Here is a 1,408-nt window from a genome sequence, read left to right as displayed (position 1 = left end):
GAAGAGCGGAAGGTGTGCAGTCCCTGTCCTCAGAAAGTGAGCCCAGGGATCCAAGCGCTTTTTCTCTAAAGGGCTAGGTCGTAAATATTTTTGGCTTTTCGGGCTAGTCTGTCTCTGTCACCATTGCTCAGCTCTGCCCTCATGATTCGAAAGCCGCCACGGACCATGTGCAAACAAATAAGTATGGCTGTGTCCCAATAAAACTTTATTTATAGGGACTTCCTCCGTGGTTCTGCAGTTAAGACTCCGGCCTTCCAGAGCAGGGGATGCGGGTTCGATCCCTGGTCGGGGAACTGAGATCCCACATGCCACGCAGTGCAGCCAAAAAAAAAAAAAAAAAACTTTATTCATAAAAACAGACGACTGGGCTTCCCTGGTGGTGCACTGGTTAATAATCTGCCTGCCAGTGCAGGGGACATGGGTTCGAACCCTGGTCCAGGAAGATCTCAAATGCCACAGAGCAACTAAGCCCACGAGCCACAACTACTGAAGCCCATGCACCCTAGAGCCCGTGCTCTGCAACAAGAGAAGTCACCCCAATGAGAAGCCCGTGCTCCGCGACGAAGAGTAGCCCCTGCTCGTTGCAACTAGAAGAAAGCCTGCACACAGCAATGAAGACCGAATGCAGCCAAAAATAAATAAATAAAACATTTTAAAAAATTTTTTAAATAAAAGAAGAGCCAAGTATTGTGAACATGTGTGCAGGGGCCCTGGAGGTCTGAGAGGAGGGAGTTATAACCTCAAGGGGGTTGGAGACTTGGCTGGGGAAGGAGGAGCTGACACGAGGTCCAGCCACAGGATCTGCGGGACCCAGTGCAAAGAAAAAAAAAAAAAAAACAGACGATGGGGTAATTCCCAGTTGTTAGGACTCTGCGTTTTCACTGCCAAGGGCCCGGGTTCAATCCCTGGTTGGGGAACTAAGGAACTAAGATCCCACAGGACGCGCAGTGAGGCCAAAAGAACAAAGCAAAACAGAAACAAAACACAGACCACAGACCTCTCAGCCCCTGGCCTAGACAGAGGAGACGATCACGATGCAAGGAAGGACACCCAGTGACACATGTGCTTGAGGTAGGAGAGGGGGGCCCTCCGCTGGGGGACTGGCACCTCATCCTAAGTGTTAAGGACACTTAACTGTGGTGCCAGCTGGCCAGTCACCAGTGCCCAAATGCCTTGGGTGCAGGTTACTCAGGAGGAGGAAGGCTCTGCGCAGTTCGGGTGTCCCAGCGGGTTTCTGCCCCATCATGTGTGAACCCACTCCTCCCCAGGATGGGGGAGGCCGACTGGCTGCCAGTATTCACAGGGACCCCATCACGTGGCTCATTTCAGGCCCGAGGCACAGAGGCTGTGTGTGTGTGTGTGTGTGCGCGTGCGCGCGCACGCAACTGTGGATGGGGGGGGGGGGGGG

The 1,408-nt window shown here is 53.1% G+C and overlaps 1 protein-coding gene across 1 annotated transcript in view; it reads right to left on the bottom strand.

The window, feature by feature from the left end:
* CUNH19orf44 (chromosome unknown C19orf44 homolog) overlaps positions 1-1,408 on the bottom strand; it is a 17,867-nt gene that overhangs the window by 11,220 nt on the left and 5,239 nt on the right. The gene's annotated exons all lie outside the window — the stretch shown is intronic.

This window comes from Lipotes vexillifer, unplaced genomic scaffold, assembly GCF_000442215.2.
Source record: "Lipotes vexillifer unplaced genomic scaffold, Lipotes_vexillifer_v1.1 scaffold469, whole genome shotgun sequence".
Classification (NCBI taxonomy): domain Eukaryota; kingdom Metazoa; phylum Chordata; class Mammalia; order Artiodactyla; family Lipotidae; genus Lipotes; species Lipotes vexillifer.
This window is presented reverse-complemented; position numbering and strand designations above follow the sequence as displayed.